This window comes from Opisthocomus hoazin, chromosome Z (genome assembly GCF_030867145.1).
Source record: "Opisthocomus hoazin isolate bOpiHoa1 chromosome Z, bOpiHoa1.hap1, whole genome shotgun sequence".
Taxonomy (NCBI): domain Eukaryota; kingdom Metazoa; phylum Chordata; class Aves; order Opisthocomiformes; family Opisthocomidae; genus Opisthocomus; species Opisthocomus hoazin.
In genome coordinates this window covers 43,446,288-43,467,528 of record NC_134454.1, presented here as the reverse complement: position 1 = coordinate 43,467,528, position 21,241 = coordinate 43,446,288, and the positions used below count along the sequence as shown (strand labels likewise).

Below are 21,241 nucleotides of genomic sequence, written 5' to 3'. Positions count from 1 at the left end.
GGCTAGGCTGCCATTGCCATCCTCATGTTTTAATTCACTCATATCAACAAAAAAAACCCAAACAAAAATCCCAGTGAAGCCACTGTCACTCCCCCACCACGATCTTCCTGCCTGCGTCATTTCAAAAGCAGCATTCCTCTTTTGCCAGTCAATGGGATTTAAGGAAGTTATGGCTTGAGGCCACTCTTCCAGTTCTTCAAACTCCTGTACCAACAAGTCAATGTGTTCAGGATGTGCAAATGCAGTTAAGCCTCTGAACATGATTCATATTTAAGGCTGGTTGACCCAATTTGACTGACAGAATAACTGCTGAGAAATGCTTGGAATGAAGTCTAACAAACCAGCCTCAAAAGAATGGTCGGTCATGCATAATCCAGCCAGAAAGGGCACAGATCTATTTTGCAACAGGAATAACAAAAATATTCACCTGCTTACCCTTCCTCCCCAATTTACTCAGTAACAGATAACATTCCTGGTAGGATTAATAACTGGGAATCAGGAAAGACTAGAAGAATTAAAGATCGATAGACATTTCAATACAAAGACTGAAAGACAAGATGTGCTGCTTCTGAACTGCCTCAGTCAAAAGAAGTAGTCAGATCTTGAAAAACGCTGCAGCTACTAGCTCATGCTTAAGGAGGCAGGAGGAACAAGAAACTATTTCACTCATTATATTTTAAAAAGAAAATGACGTTGTAGAATGGTGTCTTGTGAGAAGCCTAATATGATTTGAATAAAGTGTATTCCAAGAAACTAGATCAGTGCCTTCTGGACACACCGTAGCATCTAAATAGCTTAACCAAACTCCAACAGTTCTGGACATGAGTAAACATGCAGACTAGGTGTCTGAACAACTACAGAAAGGAAGCAAGACATCTGTGAAATACGCATGTCTGAAGCTGAATGTTAGTAAGGTTATCAAGACAGTGTTTTGAATCTATGTGCCAAAGTCCTGAATAAGTGCCTACTGGAACATGTCCCTCCTTCAAGTGACATAGCTTATTAAGCGCTTTTCATATTAAGGGAGTACGCAGTAAGCTATACATAATGTTAAAAAACAAAACTAGAAAACAATCCATTCTATGTCCTTCAGTGTGCTGTAGCAACGGTTGGTCCAAAAGAAGACAAAGTGAAACAGGATTTTCTGCAGCACAGATGAACCTGAAAGTTAAACTGGGCCATTAGCAAAAGTCTGTTCATTACTTACTCTTTCCTTCTTGATAGTAGATGATTAATATAGAAGAGAATATTCTCCTACATCGTTAATATAGAAAAGAATACTACCCTTTTCCTTCTTTTGAAGAAAATGGACAGTTGCCGTTGTTAGAAGTTCCACCCGGAATTAAAGAACAAGATTTAGATACGGTCAGGGAAACAGATGTCCTTCACTTGTATTCACTTTTGCATGCAGCCTGCTGTAAAGATCAGATTCTTAGACTTCGTAAGAGCTCTCCTCTGCCTCTGATCTACCTAACAGCAGATTTAAAGTATTTCCAGTAATTTCATACCATAGAATAGGGTTCCTTAATTATTTGATACCTATAGTGATCTAATTTGACTATACAATCCATGCATATTGTCTGGTAGCTTTTCTGAATTGACAAGCATTGCACATTGAAGGGTAGTTACAAATCTGACATACAGAAGACAGACAATAAGCACTAAACAATTTGGAACAAGGACTATTAACACTCAGCCCGGGCTCTCCCAGGAAACAGGATGCCACTGTTCAAGCAGTCTCAGGACATTCGTCCTTGGCAATCTCACTGCAGACACACTTTATCCTCAGCTTTATGCACCATGTGGGCTTGAGGCGTATTCTGTGGAGATGTGATTATTCGTGGTGGTAAAAGGCAGAATTACACTCTTCAGTCTTCTTAGGCTTTATGCCTTAGTTACAAAATGGCATGATTTTTTCACTGCATAAAGTCACATATAAAAAGAAAAATATGGTCGCAAAGTACAGTGTGCATAAGAGGACAGGAAGCACATACAGGTTGTTCAGGATGCCATATTTCACACTGCTTAGCCAATTTAAAGAAGAGATGACAGCTTTCTTCCAGAAAGAAAAAAAAGTCTTACAAAACAGAACTTCCCAGTCTGTCAGAGATACTTTAAATATAATTATAAAGTACACTCTACAGCTAGCTAAAGTCTAAATATAAAACCTTGAAAATGAAGGATCTCTCAGAATTTATATTCAATATTTCAGACTACAGTAACTGAATATCATGCAGGTTTACTTCCTCCCATCCTTTGTGGGCCTTATGCTTTCCTTCCCTTCCCCATTACACTGCAGGATGGCTTACCAACAAAGATGGACAAATCAGTTTAAGTGTCTAATTTAGACACCAACCAATATTCCCGACGCGCTTCCCTATCCTCCTTTTTCTTTACTACTCTCTTCATACAGACAGGTGTAATGAAAGCTGGCTTCCATGACAGCAGTTTTCCTACTGACAGTCTTTGATTCCTAGCTTTCTTCTGTTTCATGGTTTCCGCTGGCATAAAGCTTCAGTGACTTCGTTCCTCATGTTCCACTTTACCGTGAAAAGTACTATCAAAAGTTGTGCTGTGAACCTCTGCATTAATATCATTCAATTGGATAAGCTGTGTTCTACTTCAAAAGACGAACAAGATGTTTCAGGGAAAAAACCAAAACCATTCTCACAGACCTATGCGAGAAGCTCAATCGGTCACACAATCCAGCTGCACCCCAGTGATCTGACCCAAGTTTAACAATGAAGGAAGTGGAGGACAGTCAGATGCAAACACAGTTGGTGCAAGAGAGAGCAGTAATGAAATGTATATGTACAAATGGGCATCACAAATGGAGTAACAGAAGAGCACAGTTTTGTGCACGTCACTTCAGAGTTATTCTACAGGATTAATGCAATGACCAGAACTCAGGAGTTGCAGGCAGCAATTAAGCTAAACTGAAAAACTTCATTAAACAAAATGTTAAAATACATCTTCTGTGAATTTCTTCCTTTGTCCTTAAAGTGAACAGCACATATACATTTCAGTTAACTAAGTGAACTAAAGCTTCTCTTTTTGCCATTGCTCAAACTTTATGAATCATTTATTAAATTGAAAATTAGAGTCATACAGAATTGATCAACGTGTGGTGGATGAAGTCTAAACACCTCCGTACACAGGAAACTAAAATCCATTAAAATCTTACTCAGAAAAGACTGCCCATGAACCAAATTTGAAAACCATGTACTACAAAACCAAGGTAACAGCAAAGACGTATTTCAGATTTGGACAACATGCAGGCTTTACTGTGGTGGTATCCAGACACAAACACAACACATGAAAAGTCTGCTAAAGTTTTAGGCTAGGACTTCTGGCTGCAAGAGCATACTGCAGAAGTGTTTCAGAAGCTTTCAGAAGTGTTTCAGAAAGTTTTAGTTCCAGACATGAATGGAGTAGGGGTTACCCTGACAAATTCAAAGTTGTTTACTGGTGTAAAAGAATATATCTAAAATTCACTGCCATTTTGACACTACCTCCAGAAGGGAGAAAAGAAATTTCTTTCCACCTTCTATCCCACCCCAGTATTCTAGACCTTTAGTGCATTAAGTGATAAGTAGCACTATTGCAATGGAAAAATTAAGGAAAACACATTTTCCAGACTGTTCTGGGTTTGCTCTAAGCAACTAAAAGTATGTTTCAGAGTATCACGAGACCAGAGGATAAATTTATTACGGCGAAGAGCCACAAGCCTTAATGCCTTCTCCTTCCCATGACTGGAAGTACATCCAGCCACCACGTGGTCCAAGTCATGCAACAAGAAACACTGGCTATGTGAATGAAGATGCAAGTCCACACGACTGCAGAGGGACAGGGGAAGGAAAAGTCGCAGGGTTCTAGGTAAACAGGCAGCAGGGAATGGCCCTGGTGCACTGTTCTGCATCACATGTCTTACAAACTGTCAGTCTGAAACTCAAAACACTTCAGATAAATGAAGAAAAATATCAGGGCTTCAAGCATGTTTCTTTGAGGCTGGAATAGGACATACCATAAGATGTTTACAGAGACTTTACAATCACCAATTTCATAGCTGCCAGTAAGGCAAGCCAGGAAGGCTGTATTTCCTGACCTGTGATTGAAGCTTCCTGCAGACACTCCTGCAGCACATACAGAAAGGGCAGCCAGCAGGCTGGGAACACCCACTGCACTTCACTTCCTTCTGGCACACGAATGAAACACACATGTTTTCGTACTGTGGAGTTCTCTTTGCCCCCTGGCTCCCCCTGCTCCAGGGGGTATCACCACCGACTGATGCCAGAGCTCCAGGAGAAGTCCCATCTCTCCCCCACTTGGTCATCCTACACCAGCTCTCATGCGTGCCTGTGCCCTCCTCCTGCTGCTTGCAGTACAGCCCTTCTTCTCCCCCAGTAGTAAAGATTCCTCCTCTTTTCCTCTCGGTTGTCTTCTTCAGACAGACATCACCATCTTTCACCCGCCCTTATCACCCCTACATCTGCTACTCAACTGCCTGCTTTCTCTCCCTTCTGTCCACCTCCACAGGGTGGACTTTTCTGGTTGTGAGGTTTTCTGGGGTTGGTAGGGTTTTTTTATTTATTTTCAAATTACCTCATTGGGCTACTATTTCATTCTTCTCTCTCCCTGCTCCTCATAGAGTCTCAAGGACAGAGATTTCCCCATCCCCACACCCCACTCTCATTCTTCAATGAAAAGCTTTTTTCACAGGGTGAGTACGTAAATATCTGCAGATGCTCCTGAGGCATAGCAGCAAGAAACAGGCAAGAGGAGGAACCGCAGCGCCAGCAGAGGAGGTTGCAGCTCCTGCTCCCACTCTGGGATGCCACTTACACTTCCAGTTTCACATGCCAGTAATAAAACCACCTCCTTGTCACATACTTCTCCAGGGTAAATCCATGTGCAGACTTTTCCTTCCCCAGGCTCTCTGGCAGAAAGATTTTACAATAGTGAAATCAGAGCTGAAACAAACAGGTGTGTTCATAGAAAGGAAGTCTACAACGTGAAGGATAAGCCCAAACATGTCTGGTATCATCAGTCATACTGAAAACAATTCAGAGTTGTCAAAGGATCATGGGAGAAGCGAGAGAGAAAGAAGGAAACAGAAAGTGTAATGTTAGACATTTACCAGTATTTAAATGAAATTCAGCACGCTTTGAGTGTTTTTAGGGTAAAGCATCCATTTTGACTGCTGCTTTAATTACGTACTTCATAAATGGTGCTCAGAAGCACAAAGAATAAGGTAACAAAAACATATTTATTACATAGTACCTGAGCAATGAAATAGTGTTTTGCAGGCTTTCCCCTCAATGCGGAGAGTTGTGCAACGTGTTCCACAAATTACACCTCTTTCTGAGGAAGCAGCATGGGCAAGAGATTTTTATGCGTATTTCCTAAAGTACTATTACCTAACAGAATCCTTCTCCACAGTTCACTCGGATTTTTACACAGTAAAATACAAAAAATAAAGGAAAACATTAAAGTAGAATTTGCAAGCTTCTAAAATTAAAGTTGCTGTACAGACCGGAGCTCATGAGAAACCAGTAGTAGTTTCAGGGTTTAACAGTTCTGTCAGTACCAATGTAATCCACAGAAATTAACCCTACATGAATGCACTGCAGTCGTATCACTACTAAAGTCAAATAGGAATAGATCTATTTCAGAATTTTGTTGGAGGCAAGTTCAGCTGTTTAAAAACACTGGACATTCATCTACATTATTTAGCACCACACCAAAGCACGTGTACTTCACGGAAATAAGAAAGTAGTAAAGCCAAGCTGGATGGGTGCTTCAAAGCTGAGAAAACCAGGAGGAGCAGTAGTATATGGTACTAAACTGTGAGTTGAATCGTTAAAACAACGAAAGGTATCACACAAAGAACACCAAAGGAGTTTTGTCATCTTATTGAGGAATTAGTTATTGGAGATCTATTTAGAAGCCTTACTTTGAACAAAGCAATAGGAATGGGATATTGACACAGAGTAATTGGCAATTACATCCAGAATATACCTTGGTAAAAAAATTAGGGAAGGAAATCTAGACAAAGTATATGTGGCTGCACATACCACGAATACCAGAGTCTGTTGGGGGAACAAGACAATTTAATCCTGTCATTCATTAGATTAATTGAGGGTCACAAAGTACCGGGACCTCCTGCAAAGTTAGTATGAATTAGATACGAATATTAATCTGTTTTCATTATGAGCACAAATGACATCTGTGTATCATAATTCTGCTGGACTTTTTATCAGGGTCTCATCGCCAGGAAGACACTTAAAATACTGCTTAGAATTCACAAGAAGGGACATGAAACCAGACCCAAACTACTTCAGGTTAAAATCCCTATCATGCTTTGATGGTTTTGGTACTACAATGAATATTCATAAATCTGTCATCTTTGTTTACCTCAACATTTAAAGTGAAAAGTAAACTGATAGAATGGCCTACCTGAATTTCACAACTTCAGTAACTCTAGTCCTTTCTTTAAGCAGCAAGTTATCCACTGAAGAGATCCCCAATTCTAGAGAGCAAGGAAGGAGGGAGAAAGTGGCATAAGTAAATACATATTACAGCTTCTAAGGCACATTATTTATAACAAAGATCAATGTGACTTCATGCTAGCAGGAAGAAAACAGATACCAGGAGGGAGAATCAGGAGTTTCTCAAACTCTTCTCATTTGCAGTGCACCACAGATGTCAGCACGGCTGAGCGACTGCCATTTGTGAATGAATTCAAGGATTAGAGGCTACCTTCTCTACTATACTGTTAGAAACTTCAAATGTTCATGTAAAGTAAGGTAAAAGTAGTAGTGAATTAAATTTCATGCTTCTCCTGTGTTAGGTAGGGCAATGTTTTGTAGAATTTATTTAAAAAAAATGAAAACAAAACACACCTGTTCTACACTTGAGCTCCCTGGTGCTATATCTTTCATGCTATGTGGCAAGACACGTCCTTGCAGACTTTCACTGTGGGCTTGTCTGTCGTATTTCAGCCCTTCCTTGCTCACAAACTAGGGAACCGTGTCCTCTGCTTTTTCTCAGACTGACAAGCCATATTCAAAAAGTATAATGAAAGGTTTTATTTTATCTTTACCCTGTAGTTTTCAGAAAACTGTCAGAAAATTTATGGACTAGAAAGAAAGAGCTGAGGCAGACTAGAGCAGGTAAAATAGACTATAAATGAAGAAAAATCAATAGAAGAATGCTGGGGAGGAAAAGAGGGAAGGGGAAAACTTCTCTGGACAGCATTACATGTCAGAGATAGAAAGCTTTGATCACCTTTTTTATTAGGATAGAGATCTGGGTGGTCAAAAAAGAAATGTTTCGAAACAGTGGATTACTAAGAGGAACAGTATTAGGAATGAGCTATAACTGCCTTTGTGAAAATAACATTTGATGACTGCATAGCCCTGACAGTGACACAAGGAGACTCTGTGGAAAGAATGAGGTCTGAGCCTCCTTCTTTTGGCTAAGGAGTCAGACTACAGCATTTTACTCTTTGTTTATCATTAGTTACTTCAGAATAATGAAGAGGAGACAAAAGCAAACTTTAATTGACAGAACAATAAGTTCGACAGACTATATAAAAGGTGTAGAGTTACTGAATGAAGAAACACAGAACTACAGGTCCCAAAGATGGGACATCTAGTTGGCGAAAAGCAGGAGGCTGTCAACATAGCAGCAGAGGCACACAGGATAAACACTTCAGTATCGTAATGCTTGTGCTCCGCATAAACTCTATTCAGACCACCTGTAAGTAGAGTTCTAATGACTTTTCCTTCACCTGGTAAAATAACCATATCATAACAAGTTGTTCCTCAGACAAAACAGCAGAGCAACCAGCTTTTAACACATGACACTGCATTGGTTGCCTAACAAGTTCAATAACAAAGCAAATAAAATCCTTAAAGACAGTAAGGCAGATGTTCATTTTGTAACTGAATTGACACTGAAAGTTGGCTAGCTTCTAGTTAAAGACTCTGTAGACAATGTCATATATAGATAAGAGAACCAACTAATTTAACTGTAGTTAAACATGGACCTGCTCACTCGAATGCAATGCAACTGAAATAAAAGTGGAGAAAGATTCATATTAATACATATTTTACTGAGAGAAAACAGACAATTCTGCAGTGTGAGATGTTAGCACACAGTACACATAAATAGCACACATAACATCCTAAAAACACATAGAGACTTCTGTATAAGCCATTTCACTATGTAACAATATTTATACAAATGAGGTAATGGTAGATATAATACATATATTTACGACTTGTAAGCCAAATGTCTTCCTTCACCTCTGTCCTCAAAGAAAAATAGACTACGTAGAAAATAAATTATTCACACTTTCCCAAACTGTAGCATTGGAAATCTAGGATCATGCTGTAAGAGCAGCGGGACAGCACAATGAAAGTCATCCCTGTACAGTAACATTTTAAAACATTAGTCACAAATGAGATCTGGACCAGCAGCTGTAAGTCATCATGTCACAGCTATTCAGAGTCCCATATGAATGAAGCCTGTACACTAAACCCACATCCTAATGAGCAATTTAATTCACAAAACCACTTCTATAAATGATAGACTTCTGGCTTGAAAGGCTATTAAATGAACTGGCATAGAGTACCAGCCAGCAAAGTGGAAAGAACGGTTGTTCACAGGTACTGCCAAGGCACACTACTGATCAAGCTGTAACCACTTTCTGTGAAGTCTGGACAGCTTATTGCAGACTTGCCCACATATTCAGTCACTAAGAATGTCAGTTATAAATAGCAATTGTCTAAGTGCTAGCATTTGCATGAGAATTTGAAGCTTTATGCTTGTCTGAAGGCTTGTTTTCAGAGCTAACAATTCAGTATGCTTCCTGTGTGTCTAAATAATAATTAAATCACTGATTTAACCTGTTACAAGAAATCGCTAATGTTGCAACATTAGCAGGCGATTTCACCATTATCCTGACATTATCTGCTCAGATGATTTCTTATTTTGCTTAGTCCATCACAGCTTAAAAGTCATATTAGCCTTTTTGAGGGGTTCCATATAAAACCTGTGTACAAAAACAAAGATGAGAAAGTATAAAGTAATATGATAAATGACAGAGATTACCTTAGAAAGATGAAACTTATCTATTAGTACAGTGCTTCTACCGAAGAGAGACACATTGTTCTAGAGAACTTCAATGTCAAAGAAGTCTGTTTCGATGGGGCAGCTACAAAATGTCATAAGCGTTAACAGGCTTGAGAAAATTAATGCTGTTATTACTAAGTGTATCAAATTCAGAGAGAAAATCATTAGTGCAGCCCCATAACACTTTCAAAATTCTTTTCTAATTATACAGAATGGGTTGAAATTTGATAAAAAACTTGAAGACACTATATATGTAAAGCATAAATTTAAAAAATGCATTTATGTCCTAAGGAGAAGTATTTACTAAGCTAAAAAGACCATGACTTTACAATAACCGAAGAGTTAAATAGCCTGTAAATATACAGTCCTTTCTACTGAAAAAAAAAACCTCGACATTGAACTTGAGAAGTTTCATCGGTTTATCTATATGAAAATTATAATCTAAACTTTATATCGGGTTTTGTTATCTTCATTAGAACTCCTGACTTTTTCATCCTTTTGCAAACTATTAAAAGCAGAAATGGAAAAAATACCTAGGATTAGTTTTGCAGCTGCTACATAATTTTCATATCTCTATAGACACATATAGACACAGATTTACAAGCATCCTTCCATTCTAGTCAATGGCAAAGTCACACACACACAGAAAATTACAGATAGCCAGTAGAATGTATTTTATGATTTCATTATGAACCTTATAACTGGTACACCAATTCATTTAATAGAGCCATAATGAATGTGAATTGAGTTAATAACTGTCAGTGAGTTCAGAGGTGTGCATATTTGGAAGCAAGAGTCATAAGGTACGTAACATTAAATGTAAGTTGAGTTACAAAGAATCATAAAAGCTCATTTTAGTTTCTCCCATTCCTATCAGAGGGATGTAAGTGGCAAAATTAGAGTCCTTTAGCGACAAGATAGAGACGGAGTTTACACTTAGATACATCTGAAGGAGGAAGATATCTCTATTCACCAACTTAGCCTAGAAGAGGACTTGGGACATTAGCCTCCTTGAACTTATCTCCGAATACCTTTTCCCCACCTCAAACATTGTTTTTGAGAGATACTTAGAAGATAGCAACATTAAGACATTTCAGTATTTTATAATGTGTACATTTGCCTCCCTTGGCCTCCAGAAATCTTCCCAAGAAAAAAAGCAAATAATCCTCCTGGAAACTACTAGGAGTCAGACACACAGAAGGCTGACCACCAGGTCATGTTTACCTGTGCTGGCATCAAGCTTCCTTATTTCTTCTCTGTTCTAATAAAATTATGTGGCTTATCAGTAAGACAGGTGCGTCTACTTTGATAACGAATGGACAACACTGTATGAACACACTAAGGAGAACACTCAAATATACATAGGTCGGAGGTTGGGAGTGTAGAAATTCAGCTATTTAAGACGTGAAATGTTGTATTTCATTGCAGTTAGACACACTGGATTTTCAGTATGGAGAAACTCATATGTATTTACAATGTTTGAGAGGCTAAGCCATTCACAAAGAGAAGAAAAAAAGTATCTGTGTGTTAATACTTCTTTCTCAGATTATTTTACTACTATACAACCTAACTCTGCCAGTGATCTCTTTCACTGCATGTAAAGGCTTTCTGTTTTCATAAAGAAATGGCTGAAAGAGGCTCATACCATTAGGAATTTTGGTGGGAGGAAAGTGCATTTCATAGTATACTTTTCAAAAGCAGGTACTGTTTTCACACCTGCCAACACAGACTTTGAGAACCCGACATGAATAACTTCACCGATTTATCAGATAAAGGATGTAATTTACTTAAATTTTTGCTTCGAAATCTAGTATGAATAATCCCCTTAGCTGTCTGCTTTAAATCACACAGGTGACAATCAACCTACATGCCACTACAAATCCTGTACATAACAGAAGTAGACAGGTCGAGGTAATAAACAGAACAAAAAAGCCCATCCAAAACTACAGTAGACCATTGTCTTAAGTCCTATCGGCCCTAAAACTTTGTCTTTTAAAGGACTAGAGAGATATTGTGTTAGTGGACATTCAACATCATCTTCAACAAGCAAAGAAAGGACCTAGCAAGTCTCTAACTATACAAACGGCTCCACTGCCTACACAGCAGAGTTCAGCCTTCACAAAAACAGCCTTGAAAGACCGCAACTTGTTTTCCTTAGGCTAAGCCTTTCAAAGCCACCTCTTCCCACACTTACCCTCTTGAGACGAGGCCTGGCATTCTGAAGAAAAAACACTATAGTAATAAGCATTATTACTATGACAGACTGCATATAACAAGTGAATAGCATTGTAAAAACAAAATACACCGAGTGATGTGAATGCACACGTGGGTGGCTCAGATCTACATCCGACTGTGTAAGTTCAGGTCAGTCTGACTGAGTGTTCGTATCATGCCAGGCTAATCACTCTGCCGGTGGGAGCGGCAGTTCTCCTGAGCCTCCCCGGCTCATCTGAACTCTGATGCAGAGAGCATTTCAACTTCACATCCCTCTTGGTGGTTTTGCTATAGGGTTTAATCTACGCAATGAAAGAGTGAAGAAGCCCATTCTCTTGGTCCATCTAACACAAAAGTCATTACACCCTGGTCTGCACTTTGAACCAGCATCAATGCCTCTGTGATTCTCAATACTAGTGGGCCAATATTTTTAAACTAGTAAGTTACTGCAACTCTTTAAGATATGAGACAATCAATAAAGTAATGCGGAAAATAAATCATCCTTCATCCAAGTCTCCCATTTTTTTTCTTCAGTTTATTTAGACTACAGTAGTAGAGTCAAGAAGTGTCGGGTTTAACTTCTCCTGCTCCACACGCAAAGCAATAGCCAGTCTTCCTACAAATTCAAAGGAATTTCTAAGTTTATCTGTTATCAGCACTGACTGAATAAGAGCAATTATTAAGAACCAGTTTCAGCACTCTACCACCGAACACAGTTCCTATTAATTTTTTTTGTATATAATTTACACTAGCATTGATTACACTTCAGAACTAATTCTGTGTCTAAGGCAACAACTGCATGTACAAAAGCATCCAGACAGGCTTACCCAAACCCAAGAGCCTTAAACATTCACAATGGCTTGGCAGAAATCACCAGGACACAAGCCATCAGTAGTAAGTGTCCTTGGTGTGTAGCTCCAGTCGTAACACACGGACTTTTGAGCCTATCCATTAGTTCTTCAGTAGGTAACAAAGAAGTTTTGAAGTTTCTTTGCGAAATTACAAGATTCTTGTAATATGCCATTTCCTGAACAGAAAGACTACTCAATTATTATCCACGTATATGATTATTTCAGGGGATTAGTTTTGGAATCACAAAAAAAATCTGATTAAAAATCAGACTATAAGCATTATTAGCTGCATCATATTACTTTATTTTTCATTAAGCAAAGAACATATCTACATCAAAGAACAAGCAGTGCTAGTGGCACTGAGCATATGAAATATTAACAGATCCTGTTAATGCAGATGCTAACATTAGCCCTTCTCCCCCCCCCCCCCCATTACCATGGTGATTTGCAAAATTTGCTGCCTGGGATTTTGGAACAGTACAGTATTTGAAAAGCCCTCAGCATCTCTGAATAGATGCAAACACAATTTAAATTACATTTAAAGAGAAAATAAGCCACAAATAGTTTGATAAAATTGTCTTCACAGAAGAACACTGACAAAAATATCTTAATATGACCTCAACCAGTAGGAAAAAAGCAACAAAGCTTTCACATTATGCTTGCTGTCCCTGAAAGAAAGGGAACTAAGTTTAAGGATTCAAGAAAAGAAATAGCATACTTTATTCAGTATAAAAAGCATCATCTATAATTGTCCATTATCTCTGTCAACATTTGAGTAGCTATCCACGGAAGTGTCACTTTCAGAACAGCACGTTTTCTTTAAAGAAATTCTTAACATATACACAATTTCACTAAAAGAGTATATTACATATATATATTATATATAAAATAGCACACTTCTTTGCACTACAACAGGTCTGCCTGTTGTGATTTTCCCACAGATGGGATCACCCTTGATGCAGTTTCATTTTACTTGTTATAATTTTCAACAGAAATTAAACAAAAAAAAAAACCAACACAACTTAAGAAATGAGGATCATCTTACTGTGAACACATACATATCGTGACAACATAGAGGACAGAGGACTGGGAGCAAAGGTGACAATTCTTGGCTCTCTGTGCCCTAACCAAACAATAGGTTAAACAAACACAGCCACCACAACCTCTGGTATCTGTGTTGTCCTGTATATATGGTGATAATGCCTCATACTTTAGTTCTAAAGCACCCTGGGATACAACTAACACAATTATGATTCTAATGAAGAAATACAAAGGACAAGACTTCACCGTAACTGTTACCTCCAGATAATGACTACCCTTGCAAATGCATTCTTGCAGAGACACAGCTGACTTTCTTCACAGACACAATTGTAATGGATTTAGGATCTCAATGAAAGGTTCACTATTAACTTCACCATAGCCAGGGTTTAACGTGAAACACTTAAAACTGAAAGGTATCCCTCTACACTCGTACTGACTTCCTGGAAAGGCCTGCGGTCAGTGGAAGCACCACTTCACAATCATGCATGGGTGAAGAAGAGGCGCCAGTGCAGGGATTTACAGACTCTCCTTCAGAGCCCTCACGGGAAGCTTGGCAATGGTGGACCCTGGGGATGGTCCATGTAGAAAAACTGCGTTGAGTCAATCACATCATGACAGAGTGCTGTACTGACATACTGCACCTTCAAATTCACATCAATACAGTCTTAAGTCCAAATAACATTTTTCAAGAGCATCACAAGGCTTTACCCATTTCAAGACAGCTTAGCAGAACACAAGTTACAATTGTGTCAAATAACCAGGCTGGACACATTTAAATTTATCTTTCAGAATAAGTCACTACCTCAACATTGAAATAAAAAGACTTGATTACACAGCAAACCCAGCTGTATCAGCAACATGATCAGTGACATGCTCCCACTGTGAGCAGATGACCTAAACATTTGTGCAAGATGAATTTTTGATAGGACGACCAAAAAAAAAGAAAGAAAATAGAAGAATGCATGAGAGCTACTGACTTAGTCTTCCGTTAGCTCCACAAATTATTCCCCCTATATGCTTGAGGACAATTAAAAAAAAAAAAATCCTGATGAGCAAGGAGTGCACGAAATACCAAAACCAAAGTAATTATTTGAAGACCACTCCCTGCTCCTTCCCCTTGAAAAGTAGAAGTTGCTCAAAACAGGTGTTTCTAAACCTTTCTTTCAGTCCACTGTAGATTGACTTCTTGGATATGTCACCACAAAATTAAAAAAAAACAGATAAACTCCTGCTTCTGAAATACTTTTTTTTTGTTTCTCACATAGAGAACAGTTTCTATCATATCTCGAAACCTGTTTATACAGTTCAGGTGAACAGGACTAATCTTAACTTCAAACTACTTTCTTATCTCAGTTTTAATTTATGTTTATTATCTCAAGACAGAACAAACCTTATAAAACTCAGCTTATTAGAAAAAGACTCCAGTACTGAAAAATCAGGGCAAGATACCATTTACTTGAAGGGTTAAGAGGGGAAACAGGTAATTGAGCTCAAACAAAAAATTGCTCTCGGGAAGGTTTAAAGGAGTAGGTGGAACTCCTTTAGCAATTGGTATTTGATGAGAATAGCTGCATCACATGGGGCCAATTAAAAGAGAGGTTATCGATCAGCACCAGAATTATTGAACAGGAGCCATAAGACAAAAGCAACCAATAAATGTAACAAAGAGTTTGCTGCATGTAGTATTTCAATATTTACTAGTAAGACTGTTTTGATGAGCAAGCCGACCGCAATTTACGAAAGTCTTATTTTGGCACAAGATTTTAACAGTTGATCTCTAAATTCAGTGGGTGAGTACAAGAAAGATGACAAAAGAACCCCTTCCAAGCAAGAGGTGAGGAAAAAGTATACCAAGCCCATATAATGATAAGCATGTACTTTATGACAGAAAAGGCACTAAGTTTAAGATACAAATCACCAGCTTCATTCAAAAGACAAACACACTTATTTTTTCTACGAGGACAGTTGGGATTTTGACTGGGAAGGTTTTGGTGACAACACACTTTCTATTCTGTGAAAAGAAAGTTTTCCTAAGAAAACGTTTCTGAACTCTGTGGTAAAGTTGAAGGCATGTACAGTCAGAAATAAACATGTTGAGTTGCACAGTCATTTGTAAATAGATCACAAGACACCAAAATACCCAGCAAACAATGATGCAGTCTGTAATCAGCTATTTGGTTAATGTATTTTTTTGCCCTGGTACTGTGATTTATATACTGATAAAACAAATAGCTCTCTGTTTTAGCCTAAATGGCTAGAGATACAGTACTCACAGTTGCACTTCAGGGAAGCAGGAATAAAATATTGTAAAGTAACTGCTTTTCTGCAAAAAATTATTGGATCAGAGTGGTCATCACCATGTGTAATCTTCTCCCAGCATTAGGAGTCCCTTACTGTTTAGATGAAAGTTTCTCCTTTACTATGCTAAAGATGAATCGCAATTTCTGCTTCAGCACCTCTCCTCCAATGTGGAGGCAGTGTTTTCTACGGTGCAAACAAGCCTCATCATGGGCCACGACACTTCTGCTACAATTTATGTATGGTGGGGAGAGGATTCAAGCTCTGTGCAGCTAAGGACTGAGCTGACAGTTTTCTAATAACCACACTATCAGATCAAGTGCTCAGGTAACTGCAACCTGACAGACCTTTGACATTACTGGATGTTGGCCTATACCATGATCCATACTTTCAACACCAGCCAAACAAGCAAGCCATCCATTGAACACAACCCACAGAGATCCATTTCCATTTCAGTTGTTTGTTCAATATACCTTAACCATAACTTTGGAGCAAGTTGAACAGCACTTCCTAACTCTTCAGGCAGTGCAACTGACAGCAGCTTGCTTTCTCCCACATACTGCCCTGGTGCACCACTGCACATGCAGAGAGAAGCTATAAGTGCTCCCTGACATCTCATGACAAATGTTACCAACCTGATTGGACAGAAAGCTAACTAAATCAGAGGAGGAAGTTAATACAGTATAGTCATGTTTCCAGGAAGAAGTCTGCAAAACCTGCCGACACTGACAAAGAAGATGGAAGAGTGCTCTGAAGTAGGTCTGCACTCCCTTAACTGTGCCTTCATTCAAGGCAAGAGAGCTCCTCTTCCTCTTGGGGTTGAGGAGAAGTGATCAAGGTAAACTTCTGTTGCTCTTGGAACAATAATTACGCTTGGACTAGTTCTGCACTTCTAACTGCACACAAAACACTGAACTCAAAAGAGACCAAAGGGGTCCCCAGGCAGAGTTACCCAGCTATGCAACAGGCACTGAGAACAGACCCCCTTGTAGGACACTCAGCCGTCTAACTTTCCTACATTGTCTCTGTTGATAACGGCCAGCTTTCTCACTGCTCAACTTTCTCTTCAGTCTGCTCGTTCTGTGAAGCCCCCGCTTCAACACGCCCAGTGGAGCTGTTTGATTGCTCTCTTACCCACTTCCATTTGTTTCAAGTTGCTTGTTCCTTGAATTTGTCATTATTACTTGACATCATCACTAGTCATGCAACAGAACAACAGACACTAATCATGTAAGACAGACTAGCTTCATCAAAGTATCCTGAAACTTTTAAGAGACTGTGAATACTCAAAGGCCTCTCTTCAGATTTACTGACATTTTTTAAACAAAAAGGAATCCAACCCGCCCATCTCAGGATCAGCATCCTTCAGAGAAGCATTCCTCCAGCCCCCTTTATTTTCCTGCTAGGCTTGGCTACAGGAAGGAACACCATGTCCCTGCTTTTCTAATGCATCTCCATCTTCATTGTCTATTCAAATATTTGTTCTTGAAAAAAATAATCATTTAGTTGTGCAGTCATCATGTACACTTAGTTTCAGTACTTCCAATGCAACAGTAATACAGCAAGACAGCAATAATAGTAAAAACAACTCCTTCACATTAATCCTGCTAAATACACTTTAAGAATTCATGAAATTGCTTTGGAAGACATTTGTGGAGTAAACAGCAGCCAACTCCCTACAATCCTTCAGGATATACAAGCAAGTATTTCTCTGATTTTTAAGGTATCAAAACAGTGACTAACGCTTTCACAACACCCTCAGCTCTTTTAAAACTCAGTTATTTGCTTCACATGCCAATATTTACATTAGGAGACACAAGAAGACTAATACTAAACACATATGGTAGTTACGAGCAAACACATTTTGATGAATAGAATACAGCAAGGTACAAAAAGATTCTATGCAGGACATAAGCCTTCACCCATTTTCTCTATCTGAGCACACAGAGAGCTGTACAGCAAGAAACAGATAACCAGAGGTAAGGCAGTGACCAAAGATAACCGGGTCATTCAGATGTATGTTTATGTAATGCGACAGTCTTTAATATTAGCTAGAACCATACCTAGTAAAAACATGTGTTACAGTAACGAATTTGATGATAAATTGCTATTCGGTTCCTGGACTCAGGTTGTCAAGTATAATTAAGAGTTGCAACCACGTTGCTGAAAGTTAATTTGAATAGTCAGAGTATCACTCAAAAGTAAGTGAAAAGTTGGTCATACTTTAATTCTATACAAGTACTCCGTGACACTGACCAGAACCCAGTGCGTTTCTGCGCACAGAGCTAACACAAATCATGACAGAGTTTGCAAAAGAGACTGGCAAGAGATTTTCTTTAGCAATATGGTATGCTAAGCTTGCATATAATTTGACACTCCCACAACAAGCTAAGTTCACCAAAAATGAAACAAAAACAAAAAAAAGACCTTCAAGAGAAGCACTTTAATTCTTTTTTTTCACATTATTGAATAATTTAATTCCACATTGTGCTTCATGCCTAAAGGTTAGTCTATAAATCACATTAAGCAAAGCGAATGTGTCAACATCATTCTTAACAGTTTGAAAAAAATTTCTTGAACAGCAAGAAACTGCCACCTCATTCATCCACCACAGGATGAAATGTTTTCCTTGTAATTCATATGTCAATAGTGTAAAGAAAAAGTATTTTTCTACCAGTGTACTGTAATTCTAGCAAGAAATGCCACCTGAAGAGACAATAAAAAAGAAACCCCTTCACACTCCACCTTTGGGCGTCAAAAGGTCTGGCACAAATATCTAAAGGGTTTGTGCAAGTTTGCTCTAAAAAGCTTGCTCAAGTTACCAGGTGTGACATGGGCTCCTCCCGAGTGGACAATGAATTACAGCAGCAACCGCTGATTAATGTTATTCCACCACCACAAACCATTACTCCTTCTAAAAACGTAAGAGCATGTCGATTACACTTCTTGTTGGGGAAAAACATGAAATGAGATGTTTAGCACTTCTTTACTGTAAGGCCTCCACAGGACATGATCCGATTTCTTTACACTACTCCAGGGCTAATGTTTTATCACTGCAATGAAAGCTCTCATATCTAGGTAAAAAAAGCCACAGTAAAATATTGTAGAAAGCCACTTGAAACACACACCCAATTTCTATTCTCTCCTTCCTGTTTCTAAATCAACTCAGCTTATTTTTTGGACAGCACAAATTATGATGGGATGTTCAAAACATTTCTAACAGTCTTTTCTCTATCGTGACAAGGCACCATATACACAAGGCTTCCCACAGATCACCACATTGCAAGCCACCACAGAACTTCTGACACCCCTGCAAGGTCCGAATTACTACCAAGATTCAAAACTGCTTATTTTGTCTGGTTATATGACAGCACAAGTAAATTCATAATTATTTTTCAGCAAAACAGCCTTTAAATCAAGGATATGGTACGACACAGCTGCAAGATTTCCAGACCAGCTACACCTAACAGCAGTTTCAGAGTTCTTCATTCATCTGGTGTACAAATGCATTAAAATGTTTTATAGACTGCACACTTTAATATTCTGATCTATACAACTTTGGCCTAGATATACAGAAACTTCACCAGGAAGTTTCTTGAACACAGAATAGCTGATTCGCTGCTGTGGAAAGGATACCAGCCTTTCCTCCAAGCAGAAAGCATGTAGAAAGTTACTACCCACTAACAAAATAATTTCAGATATTCAGGCCACTATATCCAGATTCTAGTTTCTTACAAAAGGTAATGGGAGAAATTAAATTTAAGAGGGCAGTGATGCAACTATTGACACACAGTTAAATTGATGTACATACTAAAATTTATACAGTGAATTATCTTATTGCTTATTTGAGCAGCTACTTAGTTCATTAGTGGTTGTAATCATTTGCTTGATTATTTTCTACAATTTCATGTACAATAGTCCCTTTCACCCTTCAAAAAAATTATTACAATAGAAATTTAGTACTTTATTACAGCTTTCAAAATTGCATCTATATTTCAACAATGCAAAAAACAACTTCCAGAAACATATCTGTACCTTCACTGAACTATTATTAATCAGATTGCCTAAGTAAATTAATGGACTAAACACTCCTTATCAGGAAAAAGCACCATCTAAACTCAATTACTTCGGTTAAACACAAGGAAACATATTGGTATTACTCTTACAGGTGTTTCCTATACGTTGATTTAAGCTTAAAAGGTAACTGTCAGCCCTTGAAGAGCCATCACCAAAAAAAATAGCTAAACAAAGAGCTTGAGGCAACCCCCTCCCCCAGGCTTTACAGATTTTTCTTCTCTATTTTTTAACCAGTTACCATAGTCTAGGAGGGACATATTTGCAACGGGCATGGCAAAAGTCTGCTTAGGGCTTCGTTTAAGTTGCTTCTGTAGTTTTTGTCTCATGAACATGAAATAACTACTTCAGTCACCCATCCAAGCTAAAAAACAAAAGCCGAAGACTTACAGTTTAATGCATATCCAACTTCAGAGCTAAAAGTCGCAGGACCTTAGGGTCTCCGCGCCTATGGAATCAAGACGTACAGTTTCGGTAAGAGCACAAGGTCACACAAGCCGAGCAAACCGCCTGAAAACCAAACGCCTCACTCGGAAGACAACCCGCCGCGCTCCCAAACAACCGCGTTAAAGGCGGCTTCACCTCTCCGGATGCACCGCAAAGTCCCAGCCGCTGCGCCCCGCCACCCGGCCTCCCGCCGCTCAGCGGGGGCTCCCCACGGCGGTCAGGGACACGGGTGGCCGCGGCCTGGGGAGGAACGGGGGGGGAGGGGGCACCGCCCCCAGGCCGGGCCCAGGCCCAGGCCCCGCCGCCCGACCACCTGCTGGCAGCAGCTCCTGCCCTCCCGCCGCACGCTTTGCCGGGGGGGATCATGATGAGATAAACCCTCTTCACCTTTGTCATCGCCCACCGGAAAAATCTGTCGCCTGCTCCTTTTTGTCCGAGCGACAGGCCGGGATTACCGCTGAGCAACCCTCGCCGCGCCCGCGGCGCTGCCCGGCCCCGCTGCCCGGAGGTTCCCCCCTCCCCGCAACGCCCCGCCCGACCCGGCCCCGGCCGGGCACCTCGGTCGCCGCTGCCGGGCCGCGGGGCTGAACACCGGTGGTCTCAGGCGGCGGCGCAGGGGCAGCGCCTTCTCCACCCTCAGCCGGCAGAAGCTCGGAGCCCCGGCGCTCCCCCCCCGGGGAAGGGAGCGGCCGCGGCGCAGCCCGGCCCGCCGGCAGGTACCTGCCGCGGAAGAGGGACGGCGACAGCGGGGACCCCCCCTCCCCGCACCCCTTTCCCCGCCACTCACCGCTGCCCACGGCGGCGCCCGCTCCTTTGTCTGCCCGCCGCGGCCCGGCACCTCCGTCCCCCGCTGCCGGGCGCTACGCGCCCCCTCCCCGCCGCGCTGGGGGCGGAGGAGGACGCCGACCAGAACCGCCGAGGAGGCCGCTGCCGCCCGCCAGTCACATGCAGCGGGCGGGCGCGGCGCGGCGCAGGCCCCCTCCTGCCCTCCCGGCCGGCAGGGTCCGAGGCGGGGTGGGGGGAGCGGGGGGTGAAGATGGCGACCTGGGCGGCGCGGGGAGGGAATTCCCAGGCCGGCTCGCTCCGCTCCGCGCTGCCGGCTGGGCTGGGCGCGCCGGCGAAGGGAGGGGACAAAGGAGAAGGCCGGGCGGCGGCGAGGGCGGCTGCCGCTGCCCGTC

The 21,241-nt window shown here is 40.6% G+C and overlaps 1 protein-coding gene across 4 annotated transcripts in view; it reads right to left on the bottom strand.

Annotated features, from left to right (window-relative positions):
* The window catches only part of CDC42SE2 (CDC42 small effector 2), an 82,545-nt gene extending 61,304 nt beyond the window's left edge, over positions 1-21,241 (bottom strand). The window contains exons 1-3 of one of the 4 annotated variants that reach the window (XM_075411430.1): positions 20,851-21,241; positions 20,007-20,064; positions 6,457-6,529 (exon numbers count right to left, since the gene is read on the bottom strand). The gene's annotated coding sequence lies outside the window, so the exon portion shown is untranslated. The remainder of the gene's footprint in view (positions 1-6,456; positions 6,530-20,006; positions 20,065-20,850) is intronic. The other 3 variants (XM_075411432.1, XM_075411431.1, XM_075411433.1) reach the window with 3 other exon arrangements.